Below are 16,687 nucleotides of genomic sequence, written 5' to 3'. Positions count from 1 at the left end.
GCTTTATGTATGTAAAAAAAAAAAACAAAGAACAATGCAATTATTCACGTTTCTTTTTTAACATTTTTAATGGGTCAAAATCTAAATACTAATCAAAATCAACATGTCAAAGTCCTGGCCCTAATTATAAATGTATGTTTTCAAGTACTGACAAACCAAAAATCAAGATGGCAGGCAGTCTCCAGGCACAAGTAATCTAGATTTACAAAAACCGAAGACGCAAGACAGTAGATAATTATCTACTGCTTAGACGATATCAATTTCCTGCCACATTTTTCAATAACCCTTACTTCAAAACTGTCCCTTTAAGGCTAATTTACCTTCTTCATCTAGTATTTGTACACATCTCACGCATGCGTGAGAAGCAAAACAGAAGCTGTCCTCTGTGTTCTCCAGGTGATGTTAACAATCCAGGAAGTACAATATTTTAATTAGCGTTCCCAGGTTTAATTAGGAGTGGCTCGGAATTACAAGGCCATTAATGACGAAAATCCATGTAACTCAGAGCAGTTCATGTATATAACGCTCTAATTTTAACTATTAAAATTTCAGCTGTGTGGGCAGTGAGCTTCACCTGGATCATTAAGGTATTAATAAAAACAACGCAWMAGCAGAAAAAAAATAATAATAATGAGGATAAAGTAAGATTTAATCTAATTGGCTGAGGCCAGAGAGTTTACGGATAAAACGCTGAATGAAAAATGCACCTAGGTGATAAGAAAATACCTTTTGAAATATTCCCACTCCTGCACTCCTCTTATCTCTCTTCACTTGGATTATATTCCACAGAAAGATGGGAGCTCATAGACAAACCAGTGTTCAAAAATGTGTAGCTCAAATGACTTATCGAGCTGTGATATCTACAACAAAAAGAGCTTAAGCTTTGCAACATTTGCGCGACGCAACTAGAAAGTTGGTTTGTTCACTGTAAACGGATATGAGAACGCATTGAACTTCAAAGGATTTTCTGAGCGAGAACCTCACTTTGGACTMATTTCTGCAAGACTTAAATCCAGAAGGTAAAAATGTAAGCAGGAGAGCCATCAGTACACTGAGAGGGATGTTTAATCAGCGCCTCAGAGCAGATGATGTGCATATTTAACCTCTATTTGTTCTCCCCTTAAAGGAAAACATATTACCTTCACAAATATTGGCACCCCTGGTGTGTAAACTGTCTTCAGAACTCTTGAAAAATCCAGCTTTATATTGCATTTTGTTAGGGGAGGCATGTGGTAGAAGCAAGTAAGAATAGTTAGGAATGAGAATATATATTTTAGTCCTAACTTAAGAAATACGTTTTTTTTATTTGTTTTTTTTTTCTTTCACAAGAAACGGTTAAAGCTTGACCTAATCTCCTGTGGTGCAAATATGACATAGGTGATGTCATATCTATAGCTAGTTAGGAGTCCCACCTCTCTGTGTGCTTTCCCATCAGGTAGAACAGGTGATTGGGTGAGGAATACCCAAAAYATTTTACATCTAACTTCTGTATGTTTCACCTTCAAACTTCAGTTTCAAATATTATGGAAACATGGGGCAGTTCCAAGAACTGTTGATTCTGGGYGCTGCCATAAGAAGTGGTAGAGAACCCATGCATATCTCACCAGACAAAACATAACACTGACAAGAGATCAGTGTTGGGGAAATGCAGCAGTTGTTACATCGTCATAAGACCGCATTTTATACARCTTTTTAACTAGTCCTATGACTGGAGATGCAGCTGAATTTAGACGAGTACCTAATCACGTTCTAGCTAAAGTTGTGGATTTGCAATTAGTAGTTCCTGCAAACTTTGGGCAAAATAGTTAAATATATGTTAAAACAAATGTTACATTTATTCTACAGGTGATTTTRCAAAAAGCAATTATTTCTCAATGTGGGTGTTTTCATCTCCACTGAGTAATAATTTTTTCAACATTTTTCAGTGCAGGATTATGCAACTGCAGTGGAGGATTAATTCATTTATTACCAGAGGTGGCAATAAATGTCAAGGGTTCTAAATATAAGCTTACTTATTGAAAAATGTAGCCCCTATTTTGTGCAAATAAGGAGGTGAAGACATTTTTGATACAAATTAGGTTTAATTTAAYTTTTTCAGCAATTAGTCTTGTGCTTTTAAAACATTATGCAAGTCTTTCTGCGGAGTGGTCGCAAATATAAATCATTTTGCTATTTAATATTAATGTACTATGCTTCTCATTTCGTTTGCATGGAGCCATTGGTAATATGTCATAGTTGTATAATAAAAAGTAAACTAGCGCATTTTTTTTCTCTGAGTTAAATTTAACATCCATAAAACATGAATAAATGTTTGAGTTTTACTGGAAAGTATTCTGCAGCTAAAAGATGCTGTGGGGCTGTTTTATGAAGCAATGAGGACCAAGTAAGGCGCGGTGTTGTTGAGAAAAGCCTGATGTTTTGGCTCTTGCACCCTGTATATTTGTGAGGATGATGTTACACGAAAAGTGGTACGAGAGCCCAGCTTCACTGGCTTTTTAGCTGATTTCTGTAGCATAAACAACTGAACTGAAAAGGCAGGAGCTGCTTAGAACAGTTGAAAGAATACATCCAGCTTTCTAAAATATGGCCCTTCTGCTGATTGGCTCCCTTTTGATGTAAAGCTGGATTTGCACATCTGCGAGAGACGAGCTAAATCATCTTAAGCTACTGACGTCCTTAAATTATACATGAGACACAGAACCCTGAACAGTGCGGAGAAATGTTTATTTTCAAGGTGTTCGCTCACATTTTATGGGTAAATGAGTTCAGTTTATGTTTAACTGTAATATTTAAATGTACTAATTTAATCTTGGTCATTAAATCTAGGTTTGTGCGTTACTATCTTCAAACAACAACTATATTGCAAACAACCAATTAGCAAAATTGTTCCCACCCATTTTTACATTATGTTAGATTACAACCACAGACTTCAGTAAGTTTTAGAATTCACGGGGAAGATTATTTTCTTCTTTTTTTTTAACAATTACAAACCAAGAAAGGGTTGAGTTCAGTAATATTTGCTTTTGGGTACTGTGGTTTGTTTAATAAAATAATTTGTTTAATAATCCCAGATGTTTTTACCTGTAAAGATGTTTTTTCAAGCCATGTTATATTTTTATTTCCATTTCAGAATCATATGTTGCTTTGTGTTGATCTATGACATAAAATCAAAATATAACACATTCACGTTTGCAGTTGCAATATGAATAAAATGTGAACGCATTTAAACATTCAAACATACTGCAGGGAACTGTAAATGATAAATATTCTTAACTCATTATTACCAATTTTACTGGGAACCCTTTGTTTGGGCACAAAAACCAAACCAGCCAACAAGTGAAGGTGCATAACAAACATCACATTTCGAAGGGAAGTAAAATGATTTCTCTTCACAGTGAAATTCTTTTGTCTCTTAAAATTAAGCGGGTTTGCTTTTCTGTAAATAAAGGAAAACAAAACAACAAAAAAAACCATGCACAAGAATATAAAATCAATAGATTTCAGACACAGATGGCTCCACAAATAGCTCTGTCATCTACTGAAAAACAGCATATGGTGAGAAACTGGAGCTGAATGAGGTACACTGCTAGGTTTTTTATAATTCAGGCTGGTGTCTGGTATAGTATGTGAATCCAGTTGGAATGAAATCATTAGACATGAGGTAAGAACAGCCCAGAGTGGTAGCATTGCCAGTATTTATTGAATTAAAAAAAGTATTCCGTATTTGATGTTCTTATCAGATATAATATTTAAACAAGATGTGAATTTCAATGAGAGGGAGAGCATATACGTACTGTTGTTTTACATTAACCACAATATGGAGGCTTCGATTGATCCACACTTTATTTTATCACTTGTGCCTCACAAAGTTTTCCATACTTCAACTGCTTTATGTTGTCACCTAACACACATAAATTTGTGTGCATCTTGGATGCACCTGGATTTTGTGGGATAGATCAACACAAAATAGTGCATAAGTCAAAGGCATACATGATAGACTATACATGGATAGAAGACTATATATGGATTCCAATAATAATAAAAAAACATGTATATACCCATTAACTTATCCACCTACCTTGTCCTGCTCAAGAAATGCTTTCCCACAGCATTACACACCCTCTGCCATGTTATACTGTGGGGATGGTGTGTTCAGATAAAGGGGATGTGCGGTGTTGATTTTCCACCTCTATATGAGTGTAGTCCTAAGCATCCATGGAGATCAAATTTCTAAATTTTCCATGAATTCTCAGTTGGTTTTAGACTTGGCCATTCTAACACATGAGCCGTCCATAATCCAAGCCATCAGCTCTGGCTGTATGTTTAATATTGTTGCTCTGCTGGAAGGTGAGCCTTTGACCCTGCCTGAAATTTTTTGCAGGTTCTTTTTTTTGTTGTTTTTTTTTCAGAGTGAGCTTGCATTTAACTTTATCCATCTTCCTATCAGCTCCTGTCACTGCTGAAGAAAAATCATGCACAGCATGATGTTGCCTCTACTTATGCCACCATAGGGATGGTATGCTCAGGGAGACGTACAGTGTCTGTAGGCTAAAAGGTGCTCATTGAGAAGAAAAGCTGTATTATAACCTAACCATGACGTAAGCAGCTTTATCCCTGTCCTGTGTGAAATGTTGCTGGCTGTTTTATTTTTATTTGTTTCTTTTTTTTGACAAAATAAATACAAATAAAACAGATGAACACTATGACTTGAGCGGAAGTAATTTGTCTTTCTTGATAAAATTACTCTTGAAACTAAAAGTCCATCAGAGTTGTACTGTAAACCGTTTAACATTAGCCTCAAATTGCTGTTTCTAGACAAAAAATAATCTAATCTTAATAACAGAGTGGACAACAGCATATTTGTGCATAGCTATTCCCTAATCGTGCAGTCATTGTTTGTCGAGTGGAGGCATAGGCCAAATAGGTGCTTTCTTCTCCGACAAAAACTCAGAAAAAATTATATTAATTTAAATGCATTTCAGAATGCTCTGCCTCATTAAAAAACACACTGAAACTGTCACTGGAAACTGATAAACCAAGGAAATTTTAGCGTACTTGATCTGCTCTACCAGCAGATCAAGTACGAAGTAGGAAGTGTCTGCACAGCAACCTTCCTTCTGAGACAACACACAATTTTCTGATGTGCTGCCTCAGCTCTGATATTTTGCCTCTGAATATCATGTGATGTCTGTGTAGTTGTCATTTTCCCAACAATTCAGGTACTGGAAGGGGAAAAGATCTGCACAGTTGGAGGCAGGTTTATGGTAACATTTTCCTCCGGTTTCTAAAGTTCAGCCACACACAGCTTTCTTTTGAACATGATATTATACACTTAGTAGGAGCTTTCATTCTCCCCTAACACTGCTCCTATTTTTAGATCCCTGCTTTGCAGTATTGTAATGTAAGAGCTATCTCAGCTGTGCAAATTCAAGCAAGAACCATATTTGCCTGAGAAAAAAAAAATCTGTCTGAGAATAAATACTTGATTGGCAAGGAATAATATTCTAAATATCTCTGCTCTTTTTACTCATGAGCCAAAGTATACAKCTGGGGTCAATGGGCTCTGTTACACGTGGATTCAATAAAAAAAAAAAGAAAAGAAAAGGGAAAAAAAACAGTCCTCAGGTCGCAGGGAAACCTGAATTTGGGTCAGCTTCACCAGGTGGAAAGTGAGAAGCTTACGGTAGAACTTGAATGTTTTCTGAGGCGTACTTTTACATAATATAGACCAAGCAAGTAAGAGAAAACAGATGTAATGATGCTGTTCCACCAGTACGTAACCTTATTTAGAGAAACAATGTTTATGCATTGCCTACTAGTGGAAGTATAAACTCTCAATTTCATTTGAACTAGCCCAGGAGAGCTCGGCTTGTTGGTGTTTTATTCATTGTGGTCAACACACTATATATGTAAATAGACACAGACGGCCCTTGTCTCTGCTTTCGCCTCAGTTTTTTSTTTTTTCTTTTTAAAGCCTGATGGAGTTGTCAGAAAACGCTTCGCTTTGCTGTTTCCTCGCTGCGGCCTGTCATTCTCGGCGTGCAATCAAAACCCAATATCACAATAGGACTAAATGCAAGCTTCGGTTTTGCTGCTGCTGACTCATCTGAAGAGTGCAAATAATTTTTTTTATTTATCATTTGTTTTGGTAAAATCAGACTCCGCTGCGTGACGTAAATCACGGGTCTGTGAGGACGCTCGGTTGGAGCCGCAGTAAACTCCTCTCACTTCCGACCACAGCTTAACTTCCACATCTCTGCTCAATTAGTTGTAATTTGCAGTGGGATTCACAACTACCCATCCATACGTACAGATTACATCACCTATGATTACTTGTGGTTGCTTGGAGACCACCTTTCACTCCACTGTAGCTCATTGGAGAAATAAGCATCCTACTGATTTGCTCTGATCAGCGACACATATAAAATTTATTCACAGATGTGATTATGCAGTGTGAACACTCCATGCGGATATATTTGTGATCTAATAAATGCATCTAGATATGCAATTAAAAATCCAGTATTTTGATTCAACACTGATCTTTTTGGTTGTCGTTTTTTTTTTTTATTAGAACATTGGTTGTAAAACATAATGCGGCTACTAAAAGAAAAAGACTTCAACTAAATTCTCGTGTAAGATGGAGGTGGGGATGAAAGATTTTATTCTCTTTAGTGGTGGAATTATTGTGGCATTTTCAGCTGAAAGAGAACTCACAGAGGGAAACAATCTGAAAATTAAAGTTCCTTTATAACTACATGTCGTTTTTCTCTCTTTCTAAATGTGTGTTCTCTCAAAATCTGTTGTTCACATAATGGGGGGGGAAACCTCATGCAATAATGTGGGGTGCTTCAACAAACATCTATGCTGTAAATAAAACGGGTAGCAGGGAAAGCTGCGGTAAATATGTCTGAAGTCATTATTAGATGGTTTTCCTCATTAAGATCAAAAGCTACGAATTCAAAGGCGATCTCAAACCTTGGAGGGAAGAGCTATTTACTGAAAAAAGAGAAAAATCAAAGGATAAGTTTCTGAGGATTTTCTATGGGATTTGTTAAATGCTCTTGTTCCAGGCAGAAAGACACTCTGTGCTCGCTTTCTCCRGCRAAGGGAGGCAAATTCCTTGCGGCATCCGTTTCCAAGCTTATACTGGAGGTGCTTTCTGCACTTTCGTAATTGGAAACCATAAAAAGAATGGGAACAACAGGGGAGGGGGGAGGGATGGGGTGACCATGATCTAATCACAAGAAAACTGGACTTTGATTGTGAATTTTAAATTGGCTAGATCAAAATGGGATTTGAACCAAGGAGAATGATTTGGAGTAAGTATTYATGAAACATACAAAARCTGCTTGGTTCTCAATAATTATCTACAAATCTGGAGAATCCAAATAAATGCAAAAAAGACAGTTRCAAGGTATACTTAACTGTCACTTATTGTCACTTAAAAAGTCGTTGCATCCCTTGAACAATTTCWCAATATTATCTTACAAGCATTAACTGTAATGTTCTTTATGTGGATTTTATGTGATATACAAAACTATGCTCCCTTTTCTCTAAACACATATGATACACCAGTCCRTGTTGAACGATCTCATGGTCCCCTCCCCCSAACATATCTGAAAGTTTGTGCTTGCACTGTGGCAAAATTTRAAAAAGTTCAACAAGTGATACTCTTGAAATCCTCTGACGTGTGGAAAAACAACTGTTAATAATCTAGCATCTCTAAAATTTACAGAACTCCCCATTTGATTTTCAATTCCTGTGGTTTTTTTTATATCAGACACTGGTACTGACTTTATCCAACCTGTTAGCTACAGCACCAAGTACTGGCAATGTGTAGCTGAGCCTTTGTATGACTAGAACWGATAAATAAATTCACAGTGAGTGACTGTGCATACTAATGTGAGCTTTGTTCTTTTTTTTTTCCTTCTTATTCATTGCTGTGCTTGAAGAGTTTGCAGACCYCAAGTTGCATGTGGTGCTTGCAAAACAACCTCCCATCTCTTGGAGATTCTTTTTCAAACAGCATGTCTGAAATCTTCTSAACATGTTTAGAGCGAGTGGCATTTATTATTGAGTGAGGTGAAAATGTTACCAAATGTTTCTTGAAAATTGTCATCTTGCTGTTCTAAAATTCAATGGTTTTTTTTTTTATTTGGTTTGTATTGCATATACTCTGTTGTTGACTGCTAAAGATTAGCACATTGCTAAATTGCATGGGTATAAAAACAGATGAAAGAATCATATTTGAAGTGTATTTGAAATAAATACACCTCTTCTTGCAGTTTTTTTTACTTAGTTCTGTAGTCTATTTTTTTTAAACTTACTATTYATTACAGAATTCAAATGATATAGTGCTTTGCAGAATACTGACACCTTCTTGTTGACATTTTCTCACATTACAACCGTGAACATTCATGTATGTTATTGGGATTTTATATTGCAGGCCAACACAAAATACATGGCTTTCTTTATAAACAAAAATATGAACAAGTACATTGTGAATGTGTATTTAGGCCCTCTGAGTCATTAACAAATTTTTCCTGCCATTCCACAAACAAGACTTTAACATCACATTTCAAGCAGAGTTGCACATTTAGAGGCTGAAATATTTGCGCAATCTTCTTCTTAAAAACATTTTTATATGCCTAAAGCATTCCTTTTTGTCCCTAGCTGTAGGTTTAGGGTATTTACTCTGCTAGAAGGTGAACCTTTTCCAGTCTCCGTTTTCTTGCTAACATTTTTCTACTTACTTYCACAGTAGGGGGAKGTAAGCATGCCCACAGTATTAAGCTGCCACCACCATGTTTCACCATGAGGATGGCATGTCCARGATTTTAAGAACCTCTTCTGCTTCTTTGCTGTATTCCCTACAAGGTCTGCTACAAACTTTAAATGGGAATTTGAATGGTTTTGTTATAGCAATGACTTTCTTGTTTCCARCCAGTCGCAGTGGACTTTCTACGGGCAATAAATAMATTTTCATGTCACCTTTTATTTTTAGACTTTTATTGGAATAAACTGATATATATGCACCCTACTTTGTATCACTTCATAACTTTTCACAAAGCTGTAAATRTATGAACTAAAGTGTTCATGGCTGCAGAGTATATTCTCTGGAAGTCCTATAGTCTCAAGAGATTTGTCTCAACAGCAGACGCTGACAGAGGTGGGATCAAGAAGAGGAAGAGTATTCAGCTGTGTACGGTGGATAAAATCTGACAAGCTACATGGATTCAGACTTGTCTCGCTTCCAGATCTTTTTGGCTGAAAGAAAATTGCCTTTTCTCTGCCCCTGGAATTCCTGTAAAGAAAAAAAAAAAAAAGTAACGGTTTTTATATGGGGAAAAGCGCCGTACAAATAAATGTAATGTACCAGAATCACTGCTTTCCAACTGTGTGATTTACTCCAAAAACATGCTTATCTGAAAAAGCCATCGCAATCTACAGTCAAGCATTCTGGAGCGCTTGGGAACATTTGTTTTAATTTAGTTTGCAATGGTGACTGTTTATTTTGTGTGTACTTGGAAATGTTGTTTCCCTGCGAGTTGTGCAGCGGAGTCTGTGCTCTTTCACATAGACGCCGAAACACACTGAAAAATGGAAACAGATGCTCATTGTTCCAGTGTGAAAAGGCGTAGAGTGAAAAAAATCGGAAAAAAAAAAAGATTTACCGAATCTGATGATGCCATTGAACAGTAGCAGACCTTGAGTTTTCTTCACACGGTTGTGTTAAAAAGAAACAATCTATAAGTTTTAAAAATATGCAGTGTTGTTAAAAATATTTCCCATATTAAGTTTTTTCTGTTCTTGCTTTTATATTTCAGATGAGATTATTTTTACTTAGGCCCTCTCATGTTTTAACTATGTAAATTAAAAAAAAATGTTTTCAAGAGAGAATTGAAGTTATTAAAGGAAAAACAAGACAATTCAGTTCCAGATTTCTGAAGTTCAGCATAGATAGAAAATAGAAAAGTACCATAGAAATGGAAGACCTCCTTTGCAGAACCAACATGCAACACAACACATCCGAAGCCAGCAGCTACCACACAGGTARTATTGACCTTGCATCTGATGAAGACTTTGATCCTCAACACTATTTATCTCCTGTTGAGGTTTTCACAGGATTTTGCTCAGTTTGCCTACCAGCCTGGCTGCCTGGAGAAGGCTGGAAGACTGTGAAGATCATGTTCTTTGATTTCTTCTGTGGCTTTAAGACAATCCAGCCAGGACTGCTATAATGTCATGAACATCCAAGGAACTAACATTGAGATAGTGGATTTTTTTATAGGTACCTGGTTGTTAACCTGAGCAATAAACTGGACTGGTGTCATAACAATGATGCTCTACAGACTACAGTAAAGGTCGGAGCAGACTCTACCTGCTAAGGAGAAAAAGATCAATTGGAGTACAATGGTTGCTCCTGAAGAAGACTTTTTTTTGACTCTGTAGTGGCATCAGCCATCTTCCATGGTGTCGTTTGTTGAAGCAGCAGCTTATCTACAGCTGAGAGGAAGTCGTTGATAARCTAATCAGGAAAGCYAGCTCTGTGCTAGGAAGCCATCTTGACCTCATGCAGGTGGTGGGGAACAGAAGAATTCAAGCAAAAATKGCATCATTCATGGAGAATGTCCCCCACCTCAGGCATGAAGCTGTTGCAGAAGTAGAGAGCTCCTTTGGTGACAGACTGAAATACTTTGCAACCATTACAGCTCCCAGTTTTTAAGTTATCTTCTTCACTGCTTTTTTTATTACTTCTTGTAAACAGTCTTTTGTTTTTTTTTATTCACAAATTATCTATACACATTTTTTATTTTAATTAGAGCATGGCATTGCCCTGCAGTATTTTCTTACTTTGTAATTATTTTGTCTTTTATGTTTAATTTTTTATGATCTTTTTGTGAAAATGGATGCATCCATTAGCCTCTCACTTTGCTGCTGATTTCTATTCTATTCTATTCTATTCTATTCTATTCTATTCTATTCTAAAGTGCCAGGTTGGTTTGGTTAACTTTTTCCCTTAGTGTAGTTTATCTTAACCCAGTGTAAGAATTAGCTTGATGCTTAAATCATTTAAGTGTGACAAACAGAAAAAAAAAAGAAACGTGTGTAAAGGTAAACACAATTTTTTTTACAGCACTGCATTTTTTAAATCTTTCTTTGATAAAGGATGATTTTCTAGGTTTAGTTGATTTCAAAGAAATGGAGCAGTCAATCTGTTGAAATACCATCATATAGTGGGGTGACGTTTTTAGGAAAAAGGGAACTGGATCGTCGTTGCGTGCCAGGCAGAGGAATCCTGTCACTCAAGCAGGAGTTCTGGGACTGCCTCTATTTTTAGCAGAGGAAGCTCAGACACATACCATACGGCTTAAACCCTCAGACAAACACAGACGCAATAAATAATGAATGCACAAAAAACAGGAAGATATTATCCACTCAAGTGTTGGTTGGAAGTCAATAATTTGCAAAGCAGCTCACGGGGAAAATTGGGTGCAGTAAACCCATTATGCAAAAATGCATGGTGGAATAGATGTGAGAGGAACACAGCCTAGCCTTGAAGTGAGGTGGGACTTTGAGGCTTCACTTCCGCCCCTTTTTGCAGGCTTCGCCTCAATTAGCGTCCACTATTTCTTACTCAAAATGGACCGCCTTTACAGGCCTGTTTGAAAAGCCGCAGTATGGAATGCATCTGAACACCATGTCATTGTAATCAAGATAAAACAATCCCAATAACCCCCGCACAGGTGGCTGATTAAACCTCTTCACATGCTGTGTGCAAACTCTTCCTCACTTGACTGCTTAGCTCTCTTGGCAAATGTTCTGCTTGGGGGGGAGGGGGGAATGAATGAACACTTATTTTAGTAAAAACATTCAGTCGAATTAGCCCTTTGCTAAATTGGATGGACGTGGTTTTATGTGGGTATAAATGTATTAACAGTGTGTGAAGGCAAAGCTGCACTTTGTAGTCTGCTCATGTATTATTGTGCRGAACAGTGCAGCAGTGAAAAAGATGCTTTGGCTGGAGTGAAATATGAGTAATTATTTGTGGTATGGTTTACGAACACTTCTCATAATCCCTATTGTGCTTCCACCCACATTATTCCTCTTTGCTCTCACATCATTTCTAAGTTATTGGTCCTGGTGCTAACCTTGTCCAAATTAACGGCTTTTGAGATGGCATGTATTTGCAGCATTTCATTACTAAAAGTGGGGCCCAATTTAGGTTGTACTTCTTTTTACATAAAAGTCTTCTGAGCCATTAGTGATCATATTAGTTCATTTCAATTTACACACAGTTAAATGCAATTGAAAGAGCAGCTGACAAGCAAAGCATAAAGAGAAGTAACCGGGTGGATAATGGTTATATATGATGGGACCTTTTTCTGCTCTCTCTCTAAGAGAAACTGGTCCAAAGCGATAGAGCTAGTACCTCACTTTTCTTGGATCATCCTCACCACATGTAAAAAGATCTCGCTTGGAACTTCACCCAGCGGAGACACAGAGTATTTTTTTTTATTCGTTTCTCCGTTCAGCCTCCTGTCACTCTAGCTAAAAGAAACTAAGACGTCACAGATTAATTTTCAACTTACCCCACGTGGACTCTGCATGGTCAGCAAACATACACAAATCCTAGTTGTCATCAGCAAACGAGGGCGCTTTCTCAGTACATGGGGATGCCAACTCTCCATTGGCTGCACATAAAAGAAAAAACAATAGAAAACGTGTGTGCCCCTTTCTAATACCACTGTGRACAACTGCCCCGATGACCTACATCGCAAACTGTCTTGCCTTCTCACTCAGCTGTCTCGCTCTTCCGTCTTGTCTCTGACATCTTTTGACAACTCTTTGGTTTCTCCCATGGCAGAAGGAAAGTTGCAGTGGAAGAAATTATTCTGTAGACAGGTGAGCTTTATACACTAAGTGAGCTGAGATCTGGGGGATCTGTAATTGATGAAAGGATTTAACTGTCTGCCACTTGGGCATTTAAACAATCTGTTRGACCCCACATTTCTGGCTTCCTCGCTTTAGGTTAAATATTTATCTTTAAAGCCACATATCGATTTTTCACATTTATGTAATTTATTCTTTATGAAGTATTTGTTGATATTTTATTCTTTTTGCTTAAAAACAAAGGAATTGTTCAAATTTAGGCATGTTTATTCCTCTTTAAGTAAGACAACTTTAAACAATCTGCTGATTACTCTATTTCTATTAGAGTAATCAGGTAGACAGTTTTAATACCTTCTAAGCTAAACAGTTTACCCCTCMAAAAAAGATTTTCTCCTGGAAAGCACCAGGGAACTTGATTTATACTTCAGAGCCAAGTGGGAGTTGTCGGCTGGAATGAAACCTTAAAGTGCATTAAAGACAAGTCAGAGAACTTTCGAATCAAAACACGAATTGACAGGCTACCAATGTAGGGACTTTTAAAAGGTGCCATGGCCTTTCTCCTTCAGGTCCTTGTCAGCACTTTCACATCAGACAGGAGAACAGCACATTAGTGAGAGCTGAGCTGTAAAAGGTTTCAAAACACCCAGGTATTTCTCTGAAAAATACATCTAAAAAGAGCATCAGCTGGGCCTCTGTTATTGTGAGCTGCCTTGCTGTGGGGAAAAAACAAAACAAAACTGAAATGAGCAATTTTCTCTACCAAGAGTGCTCTGCCTTAGAGTTAAAACAACAACAACAACAACAACAACAACAAAGAAAAAAACATCCCAAACTGATTCAGAGACCAGGCTGAGACATACCCATTTAAACTTTTTCTAAATATATAAACCTAATTACTTCCATATATGACACTTTACCTACAATTGAGCTTAAAAAGGGAAGTGTGGAAACTGGTGCGTAGTTAATTGGTGGATCTTCTGCTTCTTTTCTAAAGAGACTAAATAAGCCTACTCTTTAATGCAGAAGATTAAAAACAGCTGCAGAGGATGATTCAGAGCTGTTAGGACGGCATTCAGCCCTTTAGTGAGYGGACGTGTCTGTAGATCCTTTTATGATGCGAAGCATGTCGTCTGTGCAAGAAATTTCCAATAGCTATGACTTCAAGAATTCCATGTAAAAAATCAATCTATTTCTGGAAATGGTTTATTGGAAATAACAAAAACGCGCCATAGATCTTATTCTTTTATTTATGGTATTTTTTTTGTTGTTGTTGTGTGTGTGTGTGTGTGTATTTATGTATAGCTTAATTTCCTGCAGAAGAGTCCAATTTCCTTGGTATTTTGGACTAAATATTGACCAACATCCAATCCAAAGTCCAACAAAATAAAAKAATATTTAAAAGCATAGTTTGGACGTTGACTAGCAGACATACTGSTCCCAAATAACAYGAGYAAGCATACTGKTGGACAGATTTTTCACAAAGGATTCCAGTGCCTTGCAAAGTATTCACACCCCGTGAACTTTTTAATGTTTTGTTACTTTGCTACATAGTACTTAGTTGTGATTTGAGGGGATTTTACACTGGCTCAATGTGATGCATGATTATGATAAGAAAAGGAAAATAAGCTGTTTTCATATTTTGACAAAAATATAAAATGTGTTGCATATGGACCCATTTACACAAATGAGGTGACTTCTTAAGGCCAAGTAGAAAGCCACTATTAAAAGACAGGCATGTGTGTTCAGCCACAGCTTCCCACCTAAGTTTGCACATTTTTCTTTGCAAAGTAGCTCAGACTCAGWCAGACTGAAAAAAAAAGATTTGGGACTGACAGGGGCATTCTAACACATGAACGCCTCAGTTTGAYGTAAGTCATTAAAATATGGCTCTGGCTTTATGTTTGTGAATCCCTGCCACAATCCCATGTCTTTTGGTGCTTCTAGCAGGATTTCTTCCAGGATTGCCTTGTTTTGTATAGTCCTCACCTCTCAACTACATCTTACTTGTCCCTGGTGAGGAAAAAGACTTTGATCCTACCAGCACCATGCTTTGTTGAGGATGGTTTTTATTTTTCCCACCACTGATTTGCATTTTTGCATATAGGTCAGAAACCTCCAGGCTCTACATAGCRTTGTCTAAGACGCTATTGTAAACTTTGATAACACTTTATTTGAAGGGGGGTGAATAAGACTGTCATGACACTKTCATAAACATGACATAACACCTGTCATGAACATGAATAAACCTTCATGAATATTTATGACTGTTGTCATAAAGGGTCATTTGGTAAATTATGACACTTTTAATACAAAGTTGACATTATTCAAAATGTCTTTGTTATGACAACTTGACATTAACCAAGAAATCATTACTGTTTAAACTTTACCTTTAATAACATAAAGTTGCCTAATTTTGTAAAGTGCAATCAGTAATAATTTTATAACAAATTTATATCAGTCATGATTTCTTGGTTAATGTCAAGTTGTCACAACAAAGACATTTTGAATAATGTCAACTTTGTATTAAAAGTGTCATAATTTACCAAATGACGCTTTATGACAACAGTCATAAATATTCATGAAGGYTTATTCATGTTCATGACAAGTGTTATGTCATGTTTATGACAGTGTCATGHCAGTCTTATTYACCCCCCTTCAAATAAGGTGTTACCTAAACTTTAAATGTGACTTCATTTTCAGATTTTTATAAAACAAACCCTGTAAAACCCATCAATACGTCAATCYCTGTCCACTCCACAAGTACGCACCGCACCATATTGTGTTGGCCTATGAAATCCCAATTAAATACATCAAAGTTTGTGGTCGTTGCATGACAATATCTGTAAAAACTAAAAAGGCACGAGTCTTTTTGCAAGCCACTRTAAATGTCATTGTCAAATCTGTCTAGAAGATCCTGCCCCATATGTTGTTTCAAAGACTGCATTTTGTCAACAGCTGACCCTAATTGSCCAATCAATAACAGCATAGCAAGCATGCAATTACCATCGCTGAGAAAATTTTTGTGTAAAAATTACCTCAATGCCCAGGTGAAAGTGTACAGAAAACTCTCCTCATTTCTTGACTGCCACTCTGCTTTCAGAAGCCATCATTTCTGCACGGCGGCGTCGCCTCGAGTGATAATCACAGCATTTCACAGCTATGACAGCATGGAGAGAGCCGCCCCAAAGAGGCTCTTGTTTGACAGGTTTTAGTCAATGTGTGCTCTTGTTATTTGTAATGCTGCAGACTGATGGAAACTAGAGCATATAACTTTGGCGTTTGTAATTGGTCCACATTAAACGTCTGATTGCTCATTGCTCTCTCCTTTCTRCATTTTTCACCACTGGGCATTTGAATGTAACATGCAATTTCCCTTGAACGGATGAAATTATGCTACCAAATAACAGTAAAGAACAAATGTGAAGATATGCAGTGAGATCTGCAGGCAGCAAACAATGTGCCCATCTGTAGATCTCACTTAGGCTGAAATGGATGTGAAGAAGGAGGAAGGATGGATAATAGCCGGTAAGGTGTCAGTTTTTCCAAAGCCCTCACAGCAATCACAGCGCTTKGAGCTGGACTCAGACTTGTTTGACATGTTTTAAGAGTGGATTTCATGTGCTGGCATTTGTCCTGGGACTAAACTGAAACTGAACAAGCAGAGCACATGCATGCCTATCAYGGGCTCCCGACAACATTCCGTTGTTTTGCAGTATTGTTTGATTTATGCCTTTCGGGTGGGACTGCTTCACGTAGCAGTTTTTGTTACCTTTTCTTTCATGTGCACGCCATG

The 16,687-nt window shown here is 37.2% G+C and overlaps 1 long non-coding RNA gene across 1 annotated transcript; it reads right to left on the bottom strand.

The window, feature by feature from the left end:
• Positions 1-9,231: 9,231 nt before the first annotated feature.
• On the bottom strand, positions 9,232-15,999 carry LOC108167098 (uncharacterized). The gene is made up of 3 exons (XR_001777494.1): positions 15,930-15,999; positions 12,594-12,695; positions 9,232-9,304 (listed from the first exon to the last, which is right to left on the bottom strand). It is a non-coding gene; the product is annotated as an uncharacterized LOC108167098 (long non-coding RNA).
• Between the last annotated feature and the right edge of the window lie 688 nt (positions 16,000-16,687).

Source organism: Poecilia reticulata, linkage group LG17 (assembly GCF_000633615.1).
Source record: "Poecilia reticulata strain Guanapo linkage group LG17, Guppy_female_1.0+MT, whole genome shotgun sequence".
Lineage (NCBI taxonomy): Eukaryota > Metazoa > Chordata > Actinopteri > Cyprinodontiformes > Poeciliidae > Poecilia > Poecilia reticulata.
This window is presented reverse-complemented; position numbering and strand designations above follow the sequence as displayed.